This window comes from Emydura macquarii, unplaced genomic scaffold, assembly GCF_026122565.2.
Source record: "Emydura macquarii macquarii isolate MOO-44397 ecotype Brisbane River unplaced genomic scaffold, CSIRO-AGI_Emac_v2 contig_561, whole genome shotgun sequence".
NCBI lineage: Eukaryota > Metazoa > Chordata > Testudines > Chelidae > Emydura > Emydura macquarii.
The window spans coordinates 4,225,875-4,248,164 of NW_027130698.1; the positions used below are offsets into that span (position 1 = coordinate 4,225,875).

At 39.0% G+C, this 22,290-nt stretch overlaps 1 protein-coding gene across 1 annotated transcript in view; it reads right to left on the minus strand.

Moving 5' to 3' along the window:
• LOC137147730 (transcription initiation factor TFIID subunit 4-like) overlaps window positions 1-22,290 on the minus strand; it is a 205,107-nt gene that overhangs the window by 173,538 nt on the left and 9,279 nt on the right. The gene's annotated exons all lie outside the window — the stretch shown is intronic.

Sequence of the window (22,290 nt, forward strand, 5' to 3'; positions counted from 1 at the left end):
AGCCACAGCTAGGCAGCTCTCACTTGGCAGTGAGGAGCCAAGACCAGCATGGCTCCCCCCAACGTTTAACTGTTTAAACATTCTACTTTTAGTTAAATAGATTTTTAATCAAACTAATTTCTACATCCCTACTAACTACCTGATTCACACAGGCAAATTCAAACGCACAGACAAAACTGTACATATAATGAGATCCTTGTTGATAACATGGCCAACTATTTACTATAATCTGAACCTTACACTAGGCAGCAGCAGCAACAAATAAATGGACATTTTAATATATTCCTCCTATCATCTTCTAAAGCAAAATCTGACTTTTCTTTTTAAATAACTTAACACTTAAAGATGAAAGATGCAAGATGGATATCCCTGAACAATAAAAGTTCACTATTTGCAGAACAAAACAAAACATATGTATCACCCATGCAAGTTTTCCCATACTCCTTTGACAATGTGCATCAACTTTGACCTAGAGGAACTCTCTTCAGTGGGGAGAGGTAAATTCACTGCATGCCCATTAATCCTTAGACTATCTGCTGACATAACCAGCTAGTGCCCACTGTGATTATAGAACTTTATAATATACACATCTGCCCACTAAGAACTAGACACAGAGAAAGAGAGAGACCACAGATTCATTATAGGTGAGGTTGGTAGCACTCCTTAGAACTAAGGCTGCCCAAAACTTCCCATTATCAAACCCTGCTTTAAGTTGCTTATAACTTTGCCAAATTAACTGTTTGGGATGAAATTTTCCATGACAGGTGTCTATCTCAGTCTGAACTGTTATGGAAAGTTTCAGCCAAAATGGTTCAGCTGTTACCAAGAATGAAGCTAGGGGAAATTATGTTTTTCACTTACATTAAAAAAATTCTGGAGAAAATTCTTTTCTTTGGAACGCACTAGTGCCCTAGGCTTTGGAACAGGGTCTTGCAATTTGGCAAGGGATGACCTTTATGTCAGGGATGCACCCTATTGCCATGGCCATGAAAATGCATCCAAATTTGGCCAAGTCATAAGCATTTGACAAATGATATTTCATACATGCTCAGTAGAGATTTGTTACAGTTTAACAGCTAAATTCTCCAAAGAATCAATCCTCACTGAGCTAACTCATCTCACAGCTGCTAGTGCTATGCGCCATCCCCACAGAGCAACTGACCATGGGCTACAGCCCAGAGCTACAGAGGCAAGGCTGGACTTTCCCTCTAATGGCTGCTCCAGCTGGGCTGGGGTGGGTCTGGGCACTGAGAGAAGAAGTCTGTTTCTTCTGTGTTCCCAGCAACACACCTGCTGACACCCAGACAGTGGTGTGGAAGACTCCATCTGATTCAAAAGCAGAGGGTACAAGAGCTAGACTCAGGGTGTTGCAGGGGAGGATGGTGGGAGTAGAAACTGGGTCTGGGAACCAGTGGGGCAGAGCAGAATGGAGACAGATCTGACAAGGAGTCAGGGGGGAGAATGGGATTTGCTGAGCAAAGAAACTGAGATAAGAAACTAGGAGGTAGGACACAAACCAGATGAGATGGCTCGGGAGGGAGACTAGGACTGGAGCCAGTGTGGACAGGAAACACGGGGTGGGGTGAGGTGTGTGACTGGAGATCTGTGGCCTGGGGGGGGGAGGGGAGGGAAAAGTGGAAAAGTGTGTATTTTGAGAGCAGAGGAAGAAACAGGATCTGGTTGGCCAAGGAGACTGAGCACAAGAATCCAGGGAAGAGCAATGGGGGGACTGGGGATAGCTGGACAAGGAGAGTGGGAGCAGGAGCACAGGGGATGAGATGGTTGGATAGGAGGAGAATGAGGGTGGCATGAGGAGCCAGAGGTGGGGAAGAGACAGGACAGGGTCTGGGACAGGGCAGAAGGGGTCAGGGGTGAGGGAAACAGGCAGGAGAGACTGGTGCCCACTAGAGTACAATCCCCTCCCACACCCAGGAATGGAACGCAAGATTCCTGAGTCTCACCTTTCCTCTTCTGTCAGCAGATCTCTGTGAAAGCCACTAATGAAGTGTCTCATTGCCTTCTGGTGCCAGTCCACCTAGAGCAGTGGTTCTTAACCTTTCCAAACTACTGTACCCCTGAAGCCTGAGTCCCACCCCCATGGGGCTGAGGCATGTAACTTAGTTTCATGGCGCCCCTGTGGCTCCAGGCAATTGCCTTTCTTGCCACCCCCAATACCAGCTCTGCACTTGCGACCCCTCTAAACCCCCAGGTTGAGAAACACTGACCTAGAGGATAACAACCTACTACTACTATCAGCTACTCTATTGGCTGAAGTGACAGAAATCTGTGTGCTGAATCTAAAGGTTCCAGCCCTGCTGATGAACCATGTGGTGTCAATATAATGCTGCAGGACAGTTTCTGTTAAAAGAATGTCATTAAGGTTGCAAAGTCAAGCACTCAAAAGTTAGGAAATGCCAGAATTAAGGTTGCCTGAGCAACCTTAGTTTAGCCCCCTTCTGCATATGCATTATGATACAGTCTTTAATTACGTGAGCCCATACCTTTTTCTTTTTTTTGCACAGGACCCTTGCCTCATGCACTGCATGGACCAGATCTCAGAATGAATCAGGGTTGTGTAATGAAGGAGACTGCTGTCTGCAGGACTGGTCTCATTTGTTACAGAAGTTGGAATGTGTGTAGTGAATGAGGCATGGGACTGAAGGAGGAGAAAGGACAGTTGGTTAAGACAGTTAAATGGTACCCTGAAGAACTGGATTCTATCCCGGCCTCTGCCCAAGAGTTCCTCTGTGATGCTACTCAAGTCACCTTTCACAGGCGGTCATTAGTTGTGCATTCCTCATTTTAGGGTGCCTGACTTGAGACTCTAGGGTTACATTTGCAGAAGTGCTGAACGCCATGGGAATTGTGCTATGAACATATAAAGTGCCAAATAACGCTATGTACTTTTTAAAAAAATTAGGTCCTAAGTGTCTCAAATTAGACATCTTGCTGTGCCACAGTTTGCCATCTGTACAATGGGGACGACGATAATAATACTAATACCCCGTCATCTCACAAAGGTGTTTTGAAAATAAATCCGTTAATGTTGGTGAAGCATTCATATATGATAATGACAAGCACCACAGAAAAGCGTAGGAGATAACTGATAATTCTGTCTTCTGAGAAGAGTTTGAAAAGAGTGCAGTAAGTAAGGTATAGGGCCACATAGTGAATAAGGAGAAAACAAAACATGGAAACGTTGTTCAGTAAGTGAGCACCATAAATCCCACACATCCCGGCAAGGGTCCTGTGGAAAAAAAATAGTATGTGATCATGTCATTAAAAACTGTATCATAAAGTCTAGTTTTAGGCCAAGAGGGCTGAATTAAGTTCCCACAGGCAACCTTAATTCTGTCATTTCCTAACCATTCAGTGTTTGAATTTGCACTAAAAAGTTAAAAAGAACATTACGACTCAACATAGATTTTTTAATATAATTTTCTCTAGTTCACCAAGTAACTGTCACATCGTAACGATCTGAACCAGATTTGAACCAATGGCCTACTGACAGAGTGGAATGGGATTGCTGATGAGCTGTGAAGAGTCATCTGACTGCATCCTATTCCTCACCATTCTCAGCACTGTACTTTCTTAAACCTTGCACCAGAGTTTGTTAATATTTGTAAATTAGAAATGTAGAAAAAGATGTAAATTTGAGATCTGTCTGGATTAATAAACTGATTGTGACCACTGCTTCTGTTCTCTCATGATGAAAAAATGTACCTAAAATTACAATAATTTTTGTAGATGCAAAAAACAATTTTTTAATACAGAATGGCTTATCTTAGATGCCCACATTGCCTGTTAAACCTACATAAAATATTTCTTCAAAGAACTTTCAGTATACTTAAGAGATTTCTCTAGAAGGAACAAAGGCCCAGACACTCATTCAAAGCCTCAAGCATTCCTTACCAATCGCTCCAGCAGCATCTTCTACTGTATATCAATCTATTGCTTTTGGGGGGTTTTTTTGAGGAGAGGGGAATCTACCTGACATCTGAACAAAACTCTTTTTTGGCTTTGTGTTGATAGCTTTCAAGATTTTTTTTTTAAACCTAGAGCTGGGATGTCTTCCATACTCAGGCAGTCTAGAGGCAATAAATAGCATTGTCATGAAAAGGTAGGGTTGTCTGTCTTTTAGGGAGCAGAAGCAAACAGGGCTTTTCTTAGTATGTATTTCTCTTCTCCCTTTTAATGCAGATCTCATTCCCATTTCCTTAAAATAAATTTTCAGTGAAATGACATGCATTTGTAAGGAATGTTTGCAGTTATAAAATTAAAAATATTGTAAACTTTGTTCATTTGCTGATGAATGCTGTAGTTAACCTAAAAATGCAACATGTTAAAGTGCTATGTATGATCCCTTCCTGTCAGTAATTGATTCCAGAGGTGGAAATTTACACAGACAGCAGAAAACTAGACAAACTTCTGGCAGTAACTCAGTTCAAAGAGAGACATTCACATATATAATAACCAAAAATCTGCAAACACATAGCTCAGCCTAGCAAATTTTCAATATCATATACAACATATTATTGAAGAAAATATGTAGCACATTTCATACAGGGTATCTTGCAGAGCAGGAGTACAGAAGGAGCAGATTAAACAAACTGTGCAAAAAACAAAGCTAAAAAGACTAAAATTACATCATCTTAAAAAACTACTAGTGATCCAGAAGTTTCTGATGAGCAAAAGTAGTAACTTCTATTAATATGCTGCATAATAAGAAAGTTCCCCAATACCAAAGGACTGCAAATGAATCAATGCAAGCTTATATACCATTTCAAGATTCATAACATAAAGGACATGAATAAGAAATGAGTGGAACAGAAACACAACAAGCAACCAGCCTAGAGTAACTCCTACGTATCATGAAAACAATCTTCAAATCAATGCAACAGGCTACTTACTGGTAGACAATGAAGGGACTCCGGCACAAGGGTATCAAGGTAAAATAGCAAACCTCTGGAATGAAGCCTAACAGCTGTATTTAGTATAAAGTGAGGCCTGTAAACAGAACTTACTGAAATCCCGCAAAAAGTAAATAGCAATAACCAACCCTAGATGTTGGACATGACCCAAGGGGACATTTCTTGATGGAGCAACACTCTATTTCAGTTGAATTACACCAGGAACTCAGAGATTAAAACCCATGCTGTTGGACCAAATAATGCACCACCCATGCTCTGTATCTGACTCATTTTTCCCTTAGTGTTCTCCTTCTTTTAGCCTCTCTGTGGCCAGTAGGGTTGCTTTTTTTTCTTGGGATTGTGTGGTCAAAGTTTATAGAAGTACTGGTACTGGAGCCATGGTAAACCAGTACACATGTATCCATTTTTACTTGTGCCCAGATCTGTATGGATTGGAATCAGATTGTTTCACTACTCATACCAATATTCCTGTGTGCTATTTGACTAAACACCATAGCACAAACACTGCCGCAGTAACCACACTAACACAACACAGAGTAGTGTGTATTAGTTAACAGGAAATAATAAAGAGCAGCAGTAAAGCCATGTAGGTAGACAGTATTGGGGGGGCAGGGCTCTGGGGTTTTGAGCCTCTGCAGGGCTCCGGGGTTTGACGGACCCCCAGTTGAGAACCACTGCACTATCATACAGTCTGTAATTACATAATCCCATACTATTTTTTCCTGCCTTAGAATCCCTGCATCATTCAGTGCCAAATAAATCTGCCCTAGGGTTGTATACTGAAGGAGACTTTTGTCTGAGGGACCTTTGCTTCATATCTTGCAGAAGTGGGAAGTGGTTTCAGTTAAGGCAGTTGAATGCTGCCTAGGAGAACTGGATTCTATCCCTGCCTCTGCTACAGTTTTCCTTCTGTGATACTAGTCAAGTCACTTAATCCAATTTCTTCATAGCTGATCACTAACTGGATGGTCCTCATTTTATGAGTGCCTGACCTGAGACCCTAGGGTTACATTTGTAGAAGTGCTGAGTGATCACAGCTGCAACTGAACTCAATGGGAGTTGTGCTATGAAAATACAAAGTCCTATATAATGCTAAGTACTAAGAAAAATGAGGTCCTAATATCTCAGATTGGGCATCTAAAATTAATGGATTATTTTTATCTGAATCTCATTGTGCCGCAGTTCATCATATGTAAAATGGGGATAATACCACCACCTTCAACTCAAAGAGGTGTTGTGAAAATCAATTCATTACTGTTTGTGAATTGTTCAGATATTATAGCACTGTGTACCTAAAAGGAAATTAGTAACTCTGTCTTCAGAGCATAGTTTGTAAGGTGTGCTTTAAATACAACCTGAGGTCACATACTGAACAATGACCATAAAACAAAATATTGAACAACTGTTCATTAAATGAGCACTGTCCATCCAGTGCCCTGAATGTGGTCAGAGACCTATGGAAAAAAAAGTAGGTGATCATGTAACTAATTATTATAACATATATACACAAGGGGGATACAGGAAACCTTAATTCTGGCATTTCGTAACTTTTGATTTTGCAACCTTAATAATGTTACTTTAATGTAGTTTGTGTGTGTAATATCCTAAGTATGTTTAAATTACTGGAATATTCTTAACACAAGTAAATAAATAGTAGAATTTACATGTACCAGCGGTTAATTTTTTCTTATAAAGGAATAACATAACCATGGTGAATGAAGGGAGGAAAGATGGTCTAGCCTAAACCCCACAGAAAAAAAGCACTATTAACCCTCTACCACCCTATCTATTGGTCTCCCACCTACCCAGCTATTACTAATCTCTCCTCACATGCTGGCATCTTACCTTTCAGCACTCCAACAAGACCAAAATTCCTTCTCCCAGAAATATAAATAGTCCAGGAATGTTAATTGTTAGGACAAGGGAGAACAGAAAGTAAGTAAGTGATACTTTCAAATAGGTATATTTTAGGGCCTATTAACATGGACAGTATTTTTTTTAAACAACAACAAACGAAGAGACACAATTTGAAAAAAGATCCAGAAAAACATTGGACACGGGTTATGTTAGCTCTTCCAAAAACTAAATTATTGGTTTGGGAGTGATCTTGTCTGTAAGGATAAGCCGTAACAATTCAAAATGCTCTGCAAAGAGAACATATGAACATATTGACATTTGACTACACAGCACCTAGTAACATCTGAAAGTACATTAAGTATATCTGAAATTTAATTCTCAAAAGTAATGTCTGAAATAAGATTTAATCAATTCCAGAAAAGCATCAGTCTGATCACTGATGACCAAATAACCCCACAGAAAACTTGATCAGTGACATTCTTTTTTTCTTGTATAGGCCTTAACATATGGGCAGACTATATCAATGGGACTCTGTGCAGGTGCTGGAGTTGCCTGCATCTTACAAATTGCAGATTCAGGGCCACAGATGAAGCCATTGGCTGACCAAACCATATAAGATACTGGTTTACTTGGAACAGTGTGTAAGATTAGTTTAACCATGGCTTCTTCACAATTTTTAAGCAAGAATAGATGAAGCCTGAAAGTTGTTACTCTCTGACAGCTATACAGTGACCTATGCAAAATGAATTAGTGGTGTCAATCCAGTTCCTAGTAATAGTGGGACTCATCCCCAACCGATATTTTACCTACTTACCTGGTTGGCAACCTCTGCAAAACACTATGAGCTAAGTCAGAATGAAGACTGAACTTCCTTTTTAATCCAGCAATGGTCTTTTAAGTTGAGGTTGAGGTACAATGCTTAAGCATCATGGGAAAAGCTGTGCTGCTGTTGTCTGTGTTGTGTATATCCTATTAACATACTACAGTTTCCAGGGCTATTAATCTAGCACTTTTCACAAGCACTAAATTAAGTTTTTAAACTCAAGGGAAAAAAAAGAGATGGTAAGGTAAAATTCTGTAGCAGAGTAAAGGGTATGACAAAACACAATAAGAGTAATCAGTGAGAGTTATACTATGAAACTGAACATCAGAGAGCAACTGCAAATATGCCTGAAGTAACTGAAGTTTACAACAGAAAATTGCTTACTTCTCTATTTTTCTAAAACAATATTTGATTAACTATTAATACATCGTACATGAAACTCAAAATATTGGTAACCACACTTGTAGCCACAGGACTGTTTCTAGTCCATATCGGTGCTTAAGGTCCTGGTTTTAAAAAGTCTAATGTTTACACAATATTTTTTTTATTGTTAAAAAGCCTTCAAAATAAGCTAACATTGGAAAACATGCACATTTATAATTCAACGTGACATAAGAAATAATAATAGACTCTAAAACTTGATTCATTTTTGACCAGTGTTGACCAAATATTGTGTGTTAAACTATGACTCCAATAAATTTAAAAAAATCATACCATTGCCCCAATTCTTAGTTCAATGAGGCTACGCAGATGGGTAAAACATCTATAGAATCAGGGCCTAATATTGCATAAGACTTTTTTTTAAATCTACAACTCACACTTCTTATTCACTGGTATACATTGGAATTGTAATTTTACCACCAGTTTCAGATTACAGAAAGTACCATTATTTTTTAGTTTTTGTTTATGCATGTAACAGCAGTATGACTAATAAGAAACACAAACAAAGAGCAGAAATTTTGGCTTAAAAGCATTCCGAAACAAACAAAGCTCTAAACTACATAAACTGAAAATGTAAAAACAACCAGAGCTCTGTAGCACTTTAAAGACTAACAAATTTAATTTCAGCAGGCATAAGCTTTCGTGGGCTTCAGCCTACTTCCTCAGATGCAGCTGGTAGCACAAAAGCTTATGACTGCTGAAATTAAATTTGTTAGTCTTTAAAGTGCTACAGAACTCTCGTTGTTTTTGCTGTGTACAGACTAACACGGCTAACTCCTCTGAAAATGTAAATAGACACAAAAAAGTCAACAATGAAAAACTAGATGGCAGCACCTGCCTACTTCTTACAATTTCTCAAGTATAATACTCCAGAACCAAGTAGTTTTCTCCCAATATTTATTTCAAAGGCTAAAACGTAACAGAGACTGAAAAGCAGTAGGTTTATCATACTTTTAAAGACTCTATGAAGATTATAATAATTAAAGTAATTTACTTAGTAAATAAAATATCAGTACTCTTGGTTTATTTTCCTATAATGATAATCTGTTATTTCAAAATGGAGAAGTAATTAAACTAAAATTTCATGGAATTATATCTTTTGCTTTCTCACTTTATAATAATTGTGTATCAAAACTATAACCTAAAGGATTTGAAAATTCAATAACATAAATGACTGTTAAAATAATCAAATATCACAATGCTCAACCACAGAACAAAGGAAGAATTACATCAAATTCATATAGAAACATGGGATAGAGAGAGTAAAATATTATACAGCTATTTTAACAAAGTATTTGTTTTAAATATGCCAAATGCATTCAAATTTCATTAGAGGGCTTTTTTCTGAAACAATAATATAAATCAGGCACAAAGCACTCATATTACAATCAGATCAGATGTCATTCTCCCCAAATGGAACCACATCCATGGTGCAGATAAGATCCACAAGACAAGAAGTTTCCATAAGGATAAAGCTGTACAGTAATAGAGACACTTACAGGAGCACAGAAATATAATCAAGAAAAGAGAAGGCAGACTCCCCCTCATAACAGGAACATACAACCACCAATGTTCACGTTCTGGAAAAGGTTAAATTTCCCTGTAATGTGTTACTATAGGTGCACTAAAACTGCAGTTAATATAAAGCGATCATATTCTTCCATAATTCTAAAATCAGATTAAAATTAAAATTATATTAAACTCCAATAACTGTTTAATGAAAGAAAAACAATTTACCTTCTAATAAATTAAATGTTTCATCAATGCAATAAAATCTTAGAACTTACTCATGAGGAAAAGCTAGAAATGTAACTGCACCTATTCAAGATTTACTTATTTGAATACTTTATTTCAATATTTAAAAGTGGCAACTTGTGTTCACAAAATGATTACAGTTCCATTCCATACAGATACATTCACATTGTATATCTCTTTCTCTGAATCACTGCTTCTATGTAACATTCTGCAATTTTGAGATTCTGAATTTTATTTTAATTAAATCTTATTCTGTTGATTTGCACTCATTTATTTATATGATGCACGTCCTTCTGTAATTTATTCTTGTCCCCCAGGGTTTCTCTTCCAGCTTGAAGCTAAATTGACCTAGAGCTGGATGTCATTCTACAAGGGTTACTGTGCTCTGTTGACCCTCGCTCACTGACAGTACAGCTACTGCTGGAGCAGTTTTCCAGACTTATGCTAGGAAACACAGGCACAGATTACAATGCAACAGAGAGTGGATAGTCCACCACTCCACTTTTCTTCCTTCCCAGAGTTGCTCACACCACCTATAAAGGTATGTATTATTCCCATTTTACACAACGGTAAACCAAGGCAGAGAGAAGTAAACTGACAAGTGAGTCAAATAATATTTCAAGTTTGTATGACATGGCCTATTCTTTATTACATTTAAAAAAATGTTAAACAAAAGTTATTTAGGTTGCAAAGTCAAGCACTCAAATTTTAGGAAATGCCAGCTTTATGGTTGCCTGTGCAACCTTAATTCCGCCCCTTGTGTATTCAACCTATGCACTGAATGAGGCAGAAGTCCTGTGAAAAAAATAATAAGGAATTATGTATAGACTGTGTCATAACACATATGAACATGAAAGCAAAATTAAGGCTACACAGACAACTGTAAACCTAACATCTAACTTTTGAGTGTTGGAATTTTGCAACCTAAATAACTAACTTCTTTTCAAATGTAAATTTCCTAGATTTTTATAACTATTCATAATGTTAAGCTAAGTCAAGCAAAGAAGCAAGAACATTTTAGTGTGCATCCAGTATTACTGTAAACTGAATATATGTATATCTGAGCCCAAATCAAAGTATTTCATTATATGATTCATAACATTTGACTGAAATGTTAATCTTTGGTCAAGAGGAGTTTAGGGAGAAACAAGCATTAAAACTGCATCTTCTCTTTCACTTTCACTAGACAGCAAATTTTGATGATCCACCTATGAGACACTCAATTGCAATATCAGCTTGAAGAAAATATCAGCTTGAACTCTTACTACTAATAAGCAAGCATACTTGTGCTCCTTTAATCTTTGAACAAATATTTTTAGAGAATATTTTAAATGCAAAAGTTGCGCATTTAAAATAAGAGAGTCAGGAAATACAAAGCTTAAGTTTTCTACAACGTTAACTAAGCCACCAGGCATGTATATGCTGTTTGTAATGGATGCTGAAAACAACAGGAAGGAAGAACTGGCAAGTGGTTTGGGCACTACTCTCGGACTTGGGAAAAATGGGTTCAAACCCCTGCTCCTAGAGGGACTTCCTATATGATCCTGGGAAAGGTATTAAGCCACTCTGTGTCTTAGTTCCCCATCTGTAAAATTTAGGTATTTTGGTATTTGGTATTTACATACAATGTTAGGTATTTTATATCTAACATTGTATTTTTCTACCTCACAAGGTGTTGCAAGGATAATAAATACATTAAAGACTATGAGATGGTCAGATACTATGGTGATGGAGCCATATGAGTAACAGAGCTACAATAGACAGAATACCAGAAAATGACAGGATAGGACCTAAACAACTAACTTGCAGAGTATATGAAATTGCATATGATAGCATTCTCTTAAATGCTTCCAATCCACGCACAGGACAGTCAGACTGGCAGAACTGCAGGGTCTCAATGTGTAAATGAGATGATGGTGACTAGAGGAAGGATTAAGGTTCATCAGGAACTGGGGAACCTTTTGGGAAAGTAAGAGGAGTGTATACGGACTCCATCTAAATCAAAATGGAACCAGACTGAGTTTTTAAATTAAAGGCTGGGGGATGGCCAACAGGCTGCAGAGAAGCACACTGTTCGAACAGGGGCATCCCTTAGGGGACGACTGATTAAAGGGGAGAAATAGTCAAACAAAACAGGGTACCATTCAATTATATCACATGAAGGTAGACAACTGAATACTGACAAATTTTATAAGTGCTGGTACACAAATGCTAGAAGTCTAACTAAAAAAATGGGTGAATTGAATGCCTGATATTAAATGACAATATTGATATAATAGGCATCACAGAAACTTGGTGGAATGATGATAAAGAATGGGACATGGTGATACCAGGGTACCACATATACAGGAATAAAAGAGAAGGTTGCATTGGTGGGGGGAAAGGGGCACTATATGTGAAAGAAAACAGAGTCAAATATAGTAAAAATCATAAATGAATGAAACAGTACCACAATCTCTATGAACAGAAATTCCATGCTTGAATAATAAAGTATAGGAGTAGGAATATACTACTGACCACTTGATTAATCTCTCTGAGCATTTCACAGTCACTGTCACTGTCCTAGAGAGGCTACAAATGTAATGGGGGATTTCAACTATTCGACATACTGACTGGGTACATGTCACTTCAAGACGGGATGTAGAGATAAAATTTCTAGGCACCATTACTGACTGCTTTTTAGAGCAGCTAGTCCTGGAACTCACAAGGGGAGAGGCAATTCTTGATTTAGTCCTAAGTGGGGCAGAGGATCCATAATGCACATTAGAAAACATAACTGCAACTCTATACATTCAAAATGATGGGATCTAAATTACATCTTGCCACTCGAGAAAGAGATTTTGGGAGTCATTGTAGATAGTTCTCTGCAAACATCTGCTCAATGTGCAGCGGAAGTCAAAAAAGCTAACAAGATGTTAGGAACCATTAGAAAAGGGATAGATAATAAGAGAGAAAATATCATAATGCCACTATTTAAATCCATGGTACACCCGCATCTTAAATATTGCGTGCAATTCTGGTTGCCCCATCTCAAAAAAGATATATTAGAATGGGAAAAGATAAACAAAAGGGCAACAAAAATGATTAGGGGTATGGAACAGCTTCCATATGAGGAAAAATTAAAAAGACTGGGACTGTTCAGCTAAGAAAAGAGATGACAAGGAGGGATATGACAGAGATTTATAAAATCATGAACGGTGTGGAGAAAGTGAATAATTATTTACCCCTTCATATAACACAAGAATCAAGGGTTACCGAATGAAATGAATATGCAGGCAGTTTAAAACAAACAAAAGGAAGTACATTCTTCACACAATGCACAATCAACTGTGAAACTTGTTGTCAGGGGATGTTGTGAAGACCAAAAGTACAACTGCATTAAAAAACGAATTAGATAAGTTCATGGAGCATAGATCCATCAATGGCTATCAGCCAAGATAGTCACTGTCGCAACACCATGCTCTGGGTATCCCTAAATCTGTGACTGCCAGAAGCTGGAACTGGACAACAGAGGATGGATCCCTCAATAATTATCCTGTTCTGTTCATTCCCTCTGAAGTATCTGGCACTGGCTACTGTTGGAAGACAAGATGGCTACATGGACATATGGCTGTTCTTATTCTTCATTTCCTACACATTCCACTGTAAGAGCATGCTCAAATTATGGTATACCACAAATCATACCAAAACTGTACCAGAGGGCAATTTTCAAACATTGTTGTAGTCTAGTACAATTTTAGGACAGCTTCCCTTGTACAGTGCGAAGATTTTTTTTTTGCTCCAAAACAATCATGTTAGTCATTGCTGTGCTATTATTCAATGGCAAAAAACTCCATTAACACAGAATTAAGGTTGCCTGGTGGCATGTCATCCACTTGCAGAACACTGAGTTGAGCATAACTAGAGTTTGAAAACCAGGAAATGTACAATTACAGTTGTCCATGCAACCTTTACTCTGCCCTCTTTCAGCAATGCCCCAATATGCCCCCATTAAGATACACACACTGCCAATCTCACAGTTGCTAACATGTACAAACTCTTTTCTTTTTAAAAGCCATTCACACTTACCCACAGGATTCCGCTTAACACTGTTAAAGGACAAAGAGGAAAAATTGCCCATGCTACCTTCTCTCTGCTTCCCTGTAGCTGGCAGTAGCCAATGGGAATTATTTACATACACTCCAGGGTGCATTTAGTGTGTTGGGTGTACCTGCACTGCATGGTAGAGGCAGAAGTTGGGACTGTTGGTAAAGGTGTATTTGTGAAATGAGAACATGTGTGGATTACTTTGAGATGAGTGACAGAGCTATGATTATGACATGAGATCTCTGTTTTGCACCCTTCAATATGTGTGAGCAAAGGGAAGACATGTGTATCTTCAGAATCCAGTATGTATCATTTCAATGCAGAATTGTACATGTTACATAATCAGCATGTCATAGAGGTTTTATTACAAAGGGTGTCCAGGGTGAGCTGTGATATGAGCACAGTATAAGCATTTATTAATTGAATGCACTCCAGGTAAAGTAGTGTAGTGGGTGTCAGATGCAGCTGTACTGAATGGTGAAGGCAGTAAGTGCTGCTTGGTAGAGGTGTGCTTGTGAGATCTGTAGATTACTTTGATGTGTGTGACAGAGTTATGATTGTCATATGAGATCTATGTTTCCCATCTTCTTGTGTATAAGGAAAGGAAATTGCTGCATATGTACTTTCAGGATGCAGTATGCATCCCTTCTATGCAGAATTATGTAGGTGATGTCAATAGCAGGGCATAGGGCTTCTTTTATAAAGGAAATTGTCAACAATGAAGTGGAATAGGAGAGGATTCTAATATTTTAATGATGGTTAAAGTGAACGTACAGGTTGAGATGGTATCCTATGAGTAGGTGTAAGATTGTTGTAAAAGTCTCTGAAGTGAATCTTAAAGTGTCCATTTTTTCTGGGAGCTGTCTAAGTGTGTGAGTGAACACCAGGGCCTGGAACCTCCTGCATCTTATAATGACAAGACCCAGTGTGCATATGTACATATTGAGGCATTGCTTGAAGAGGACAGAGACAAGGCAACAAGAGCAACCTTCCCCCTCCCACCTTTGTCCTTTAATAGTGTTAGGCGGAATGCTGTGGGTGAGAGAGAATGGGCTGTAAAAGGAGTGAAATGCTGGTATATTTCAGTTATTGTGGGGTTGGCTGAGTAAAGGTATGCATGTTAATACATCATATAGGAGCATTGCTGAAAGATAGCAGAGTTAAGTTTACAATGGCAATCTTAACTGAGCATTTCCTAGTTTTCAGATGCTTTGAGTTTGTTCAGCTCAACATCCTTGCAAAGGCATAACATGACACGAAGCTACCTTGACTCTGCGTTAGTGTGTTTTTAATCAGAAAAGATAATTTGCTGGTAGCAGCTGGTAGTCATTTAGGCAGTTGTATATCTCACATCCCACAACTGGCATACTGAGTCAGACACACACAGACACCCATAAGCACACACAGCTGTGCCCCACCAGCCTTGCTTTGGCATATCTCCCTACCCATGCCACTTACCCATTCACTATGTTCCCTCCTCCAAGCTGGCCTCCTTCCCACCACTGTACCCAGGCCAACCCACCACAACCAGGGAATGCATCTCCCTGCAGTCTTCCCTCTCTGGTTTACGAACTTTTATATTGCCATTATTTCCCCTCCTCCTATAACCCAACTCACATGCAGTGTCTGATGCAAAGATCAACTATGTTACAGCGAAAAGGTGTTCCTGGTCATGTTTCAGAATGGTTGGAGGATGGAGTTTGTGGCAGGGCCAGCAACAGAAATCAGACAAGGTGTCTGTTCCAAAATACTGAGAGTTTTATGTTTGAGAGAAATGAGGAGACAAAATCGCATAGTGGCATCTGCAGCGCCACGTGCACCGCCCCTCCACATGGATAAAGAGGCAGCCTAGGGAGGGTTGACTCAGCAGCACGAGCCGCACATACCTGTCTCCTTATAAGGGGATGAAGCGACCTCACCTGCTGGTACGTGGTCAGCAACTGCCCGGGAAAATTGTAATCACCTGGTTGGCTGGTCCATACCTGCCCGGGAAATCATGAGCACCTGGTTGGCTAAACTCCAAGCCATGACCTTAGAAGGTCATACAGCAAATAGCAACCAATGGGGCTTAGCCTCTGCTGACCATGGGAAACTATAAAAGTTCAAACCCAGGTAGCAGAGAGGAATTGAATCTACTCGGCACCTTGCGTATCTCCTGGTCGTGTCGGTTCGGCAGGCTGATGCATCTTCCCCAGCCTGCTTCGCTGCAAACTGATCCCTCAAAGTGGCTCTCTTCCGTCTGCAGTATCTAAAGCAAATGGCAACTGAATTTGGCCAACATGGTATACCTGTATATAATGTTTGTGAGTATGGATTAACTGTTCTCTGTTGTTTGTCTTGTAACTTCTTTGGGGAACTCCAAAACCGGGCACCCTAGTGTCACACGCTGGCAGCCATGCATTGATCCGGAGAGATCACAAAACGCTAAAGTCTTGGGTGGCGCATTTTGTCCTTTCGCACACGGAGTTCTCCTGCCCTTTGCTATCACTGTTTGCTGTTTATTATAGAAATAGAACTGTTTATTATAAGGATAGAATTGTTTATTACAAAATAAAGGGTTTATTGATTAAGCAAACCCCTAGAATCATCACTGTCTTGCCGACCCCCTGTATCCCAAACCGAACCTATCTGAGAGTTTTTCTCTCCACTTCCACAAGAAAGAGCCTCTGGTCCCTGCCAATAGATGTACCCCATCTCCAAGAAAGAGTGAGGTATCAGAGCTTGTAATGTTTCTATGACATACAATACATATAGTTTGATCAGCCACAAACCCTCCAATTTCCTGATTAATGTTTTTCCAAAAGTTATTAATAACTTTCATATCATCATGGTAGCAATTATTCAGATGCTCAGCCAAATCAGAAAAAATTATCAAATTTGTGATGCGGTCCAAATCAGCTCTCATACATTTATGAAGTGTACACCAGGAATAAGGCCAGATCATTTCCACCCAAGTGAATCACCAGTGTCCAGAAGACAACAACCTCTAAAATCACCAGTTAGATGTTGCAGAATGGACAAAACAAATGGACAAAACATGATGTCAACATAGGTCACTCTCTCCACCCAAATCAGCAATAACCATGTCCTGGTATATTCCCTTGCTCTCCCACACACTTCTGCAATCTTGTGATCCAAATTGTGTTACAAATATGACCCTGAAAATGGTTTTAAGTCTTAATGAAAAAACTGAGTAAACTGCCACATTTGACTTTGGGTTTCAAATATGACAGTCAGCAACCATCTTTCCCCATGTTTGAATTGAAAATGAATGTTCCACTGATAAAGAGGGGTCAACCACATTCACCACCAGAGTAAGAAGATCAAAGCCTCTCTTACACAGACTAAGACCTTAGCAGCAGGACAACTATTTTCAGCACTTGATTACTGCGGGAGCAAGGAGTCTACATTGTCTGACACCAAAGTCAAAACATAATCGTTTTCTCAGAGTAAGATTCAGCCTCAATGACCAGTAAATAGATGATCACAAAATTCTATGCACTAAAAAAATCATTCTATCTAAAATATAATCTAAAGAGAAACACAAATATCTTAAATTACAGATTCAAGGTCTCTGAATACAAAATGACCAAGATACTTTAATATCTGGTGCAATGATAATGATACCCATCCGCATCAGCATAATGGAAAGATATGTATGTATCTGGCATTGAAAGGAACTAGACAGAGGTTAAAACTAAGCAACATGGCATTTAATTTTTGTTATATTTGTCTGTCTTGAACTATTCTTCTGGTTATTCAAACACAACATATGTTTACATTCAGAATTTTATGAGTTAATGGTTAATGTAATTTGTCTCAGCTTGAATGACTGAGGAGAACAGGATCCCAGAAATTTTACTTTACAGGCTTAACAACATCCACAGGAAAAATACTTCCCATACCCCTACATTTTCACTGGAGGAAAAAAAAAACTGTCATGCTTCAGCTTTCTGACAAGTCAGAACTGTATTCTGGAACAGTAAAAAAAAACCTGCCAATTACAGAATTGCTGGAAGACCATTTTGTTTTCAGTATACATTATTTCCAGTCCTTCTTGAATTAGATTATTTTCCTTGATCAATCATTATTCAAACCAGAAAAAAACTGAAGAAGCAACCATTTCTAAAAGCCTAGCATAATAGTCATTAAATATTTCCTCCAGAAAAGCAATGAGTTCAACAGCCTCAGGAAATAAGCTTTCCATAAGAATCAAATACAAATGTAGTTCTTATGCAGTAAAGCCTTTATTATTTAAGGGAGTCACTGTTTTCTGGCTTTAAAAATATGGTTCTAGTCAAATGTTTTTAAAATAATATCTTTTCAGGACCAAATATAGACAAATAAGATAGTTACTGGTAGCAGCAGAGAAAAATAGTCTATTTCCAGAATAATTAAATTCAAGCCTACCAAGGACTTTGCTTTAATCATTTCATTGCCTTTATTAATGAACAGGAGTAAGCAAAACCCTCAATGGGATTATTTAGCTGAGGTTAGTCCTGCTTTGAGCAGGGGTTGGACTAGATGACCTCCTGAGGTCCCTTCCAACTCTATGATTCTAAATGTGCTGCCCATGAAAGGGAGGAACCAATGAGACAAGTCTGCGCAGATACAGATCTCTATACAGATCTCTCAATGCACATGAATCCCCCCTGACTAACAACAATCCTACTGTTCCAATATGGCCACTGCAAAATGTTGAAATCACAGCAACCTCTAGGATATTCACCATTAACAAGCTGTCAGTTAACCCCCCACCACACTCGAAGGCCCCACATCACAACTTGATTCTACTTGATAACCTGTATTAAATGTACAAAATCCATCAGTAGCTGATTTAAGCTTCTTCTGAAGCCTAACAATACTGCTCCAAGTCAGCCAAAGGGATTTATTTGCATGAGAGCAACACATAAGCAGCTCCCAAAGGCTTGCTGAGCATGGCGTTTTTGGATTGAGTTTGGGACCCAAATTTCAATCTTCTAAGTGGCAGCACACTGGCAGCAAATCCTCAGTCCAACCAACCATCATCATCTTAGGTCTCCTAAGATTCTATACACATTAGAGCTGTACTCCTCAAATGTTTTCCTATTTCAAACAACTTCTTAATATTAATATACTCTTATAGACATTTCCCCTCCAAATCTTGATCCTACACTGTTGTCCACAGCAACTACTGCTACATGAAAAACTAGTATTACAACATTAAGTAGACAAAACTAAAGTGCGCTCATTCAATGTAGCGAGAGCATGTCCTTGGATACAAAATAGAGGTTGAGAATTGCGGATGTATTTATGCTGTTTACTGCTCTAATCTCAGATCCTTCTGCAGTTTGGTTCTCTTCTCTTGTATATTTGATATCCACCCAATTTAGGTATCATCTGTCAAAATTTGGTCATGTTTGTATTTACACCCAAAAGAAAAAAATCTGGCAAAGACAAACATGAAACAGCCACAGAGAATAAAGAAAGGAGCTTGCTTATTTTTTTAATTTACTTGTTCAAGAAAGCTTCAGGAAACTAGCATGGACCATAATAACTAGCAGGAAACATTGCTGCTCGTAAAATGACAGCTTTTTCACCAATGCCAAAAAAGCAACTCCATAAACTATCTGGACCAATTTGAGACCTGCAGTACTAATGATTATATGCCTCTTCAATACATAGAACTACATCCTATCCATACAAAATCCAATGCAGCCCTGGCAACACTGCATACAAAGCCATAAAGCAGAGTCTTTTTTTTCTTCTTAATGCCTTTTTCCAATCCTCCAGACCCAACATTCCATATAATTCCAAAGACTACTCCTTAACAAGCTTGTAATCCTTATGCTTGTGATCATCTCTTCAAATAGTCACATATTCAGGCCGCTTAACGATTCCTTACAAGTTTTTTATCTTTTCTCAACTTCCTCCAATTATTAATATCTCTTCTATAGTATAGTGTTCAAAAACTGTATTCTCACCAGTGGTTAATTAAAGGTAAACAGTTTTCTTTCTATCTTTACATGGGATACTTCTAAATATACACTCTTGTAATATACTTGCCTTTTTCAGGACAGCATAATGTTTTTCAATCATTTTCAAGTTTTCATTTGTTGTAACTTCATCTACTGACTTTCTGCAGAATATAATGTGGATACCAGTATTTTCCTATGTTGTACTTGTGTTTTAAATGTATACTCCATTTGGCTGCTCTGTATTTGTTGTAGATGAGTTATTTTATTAATATCTTTCCATCACTCTAATTTTACAAGGTCTTATTCCATTTTTGCTCTGACCTCTGTGATATTTCCCACTGCACCTAGTTTCGAATCATCTGTGAATTAGACTAGAATGTTCTTCCAAGTTATCAATATATATTACAACACCAAACCAGTATACTGTATAATAGTTAAGATTGTTCAAATCCAAAAACTATCAATCCAAACATTAAGTACTAGGAAGTTATGTCACACACACTACACAACAGCGAATCAACAAAAACTTACCAAAAGCACATTTTTCATCTCATCACATTCAAGATATGGGCGTTACTGTCATGCAGCATATATACCCTATGCTGGCCTGGCAAGCAAGGGGTTAATGCAGAAACCACCAGCCAGCACTGATTGGCATCATCACAGCAACCGGAAGAAAAAAAAAGCTGAAAAGCAGAGGGCAGGGTGAGTTACTAAAGGAGCAAGCAGGCTGGAGAACGAAAGTCCTGTCAGCAAGCTGCCCAGAGACAACACTCCAGAGAAGGAAGACTGGACATACAGGTTGCAGAAGTCTACAGAAGCAAGAGAAGGAGCTCAGGGCACAGCAAGTGGAGCAGTTGAGGCCTGATTTGGCCTGCTTGGTTTAAGGGCCCTGAGCTGGAACCCAGTGGAGGAGTGGGTCTGGGTTCCCCTACCAGTCCCACAACAGAGACTTAAGACTAAAGGGGTTTCTAGACCACCAGAGGATTTGAATCAGCTAACCCTACCAAGTACAATGGGAACCTGTACATCCCAGCAGGACTGAAACGAATACTCTTCATAACCCAGAACAGGACTACCGTAGAGACTTTGGCTACGTTTACACTGACGGCAGCAAAATCGCCACCACCAGATCGATCTTCCAGGATCGATTGAGAGGTCAGTGAGACCCGCTCAATCGATCAGGAATTCAACTGAGTAAGTCCACCCCCTCAACTAGCATAGCGCTGCATTGACAGGAACACTGTTCCCGTCGGCTCAGCGCAGTGTGAACAGCACGCAGAAGAGAAGCTGAGCAGTCGACGTCAGTTACGCAAACTACTCTGCATAGTTTGTGTAACTCCCGTCAACTGCCGCCGAATCGCGCGGTCAGTATGAACCAGCTCTCAGGCAAGAGGAGTTGACTGACTGCCTCACCAGACCAAGCAAATTCTGTGCAATGTTCCCTGTGACCAAAGGGGGTGCTGTTGCATTAGCACACCATGTGACAGTTACTCATCATACTCATAAGAGAGTACATTACCAAAGCAACGTTAACGCTGCCTCCACAAATCAGAAGAGCGTTACTAGGGTTGAGCTGTGCAGTAATATTTATCTCTAATTTTATAGTTCAAAGTAGCCAAAGCTGAATAACCTCCCTGAAGTACCATCACTTAATTAAATGATAATTACTTATAATAATATAGGTTTTGGTTTTTCAGCTAGAAGGATCTCAAAACACTTTACAAACTCATTAGAATCACAATCTTGGTAGCCACCTTTAGGTTGAAATACAGTAACTTTTTAACAGCAAACTCTACATAATATTTTGGAGCAGGAAAGGATGCCGTATTCAATTTAATTTAACAGAGAAATGCAGGTAGGCAAAACGCAGTCACGCAACTTGAAATCTTAATGTAACATGTGAATCACCAGCCTTATTCTTGAATAATGTATAACAGAATATTTAATGACTACAAGAGGGCAGGACAAGTTTTGTTCATTTAGTAGAAAAACTAATCTTAACAGCATGTTGCCCCAAAACACCATGTTGGGGATATAGATCAATAAAGACTCAGAAGAAAGTCACCTTCTGAATCAGCAGCACGTATGATTTCCTTGGAGATATCCAAACCAAGTTCTGACCAAGCTTGATCCTGCTTAGTTTATGAAATCTGTTGAATTCACAGCCCACAGGGGCCTTGACAAAAGCCATAATGTGGGACTCCTGAAATGTGGAGATACAGAGAAATTTCCTGGACCCTGGAACTAACCTATCCTTTGGCTAAAGGTGAAGTACAATATTTCCCTCCTCTGTAATTTGTCTTAAGTATAGAAAAAGGTTTACGTGAACAAATTTGCAAAGAAGTCTATAAAAATGGCCACACAGACCAATGGTCCATCTAACCCAGTATCCTGTCTTTCAACAGTGGCCAATGCCAGGTGCTTCTGAGGGAATGAA